This window comes from Micropterus dolomieu, linkage group LG01 (assembly GCF_021292245.1).
Source record: "Micropterus dolomieu isolate WLL.071019.BEF.003 ecotype Adirondacks linkage group LG01, ASM2129224v1, whole genome shotgun sequence".
Classification (NCBI taxonomy): Eukaryota; Metazoa; Chordata; class Actinopteri; order Centrarchiformes; family Centrarchidae; genus Micropterus; species Micropterus dolomieu.
The window spans coordinates 46,671,426-46,671,951 of NC_060150.1; the positions used below are offsets into that span (position 1 = coordinate 46,671,426).

Genomic DNA, 526 nt, shown 5'->3' on the forward strand with positions numbered 1-526 from the left:
CTGGTCTATGAATCACCAACAGACATGGTTCCACCTCCACTGCAGGCAGAGCTGGTCCATCAATCACCCACAGACATGGTTCCACCTCCAGTCCAGACCGAGCTGGTCTATGAATCACCAACAGACATGGTTCCACCTCCACTGCAGGCAGAGCTGGTCCATCAATCACCCACAGACATGGTTCCACCTCCAGTCCAGACCGAGCCGGTCTATGAATCACCAACAGACATGGTTCCACCTCCACTGCAGGCAGAGCTGGTCCATCAATCACCCACAGACATGGTTCCACCTCCAGTCCAGACCGAGCTGGTCCATCAATCACCCACAGACATGGTTCCACCTCCACTGCAGACAGAGCTGGTCCATCAATCACCCACAGACATGGTTCCACCTCCACTGCAGACAGAGCTGGTCTATGAATCACCCACAGACATGGTTCCACCTCCAGTCCAGACAGAGCTGGTCCATCAGTCACCCACAGACATGGTTCCACCTCCACTGCAGACAGAACTGGTCTATGAATCAC

At 54.6% G+C, this 526-nt stretch overlaps 1 protein-coding gene across 1 annotated transcript in view; it reads left to right on the top strand.

Annotated features, from left to right (window-relative positions):
* LOC123984064 (macrophage mannose receptor 1-like) overlaps positions 1 to 526 on the top strand; it is an 18,920-nt gene that overhangs the window by 17,369 nt on the left and 1,025 nt on the right. The gene's annotated exons all lie outside the window — the stretch shown is intronic.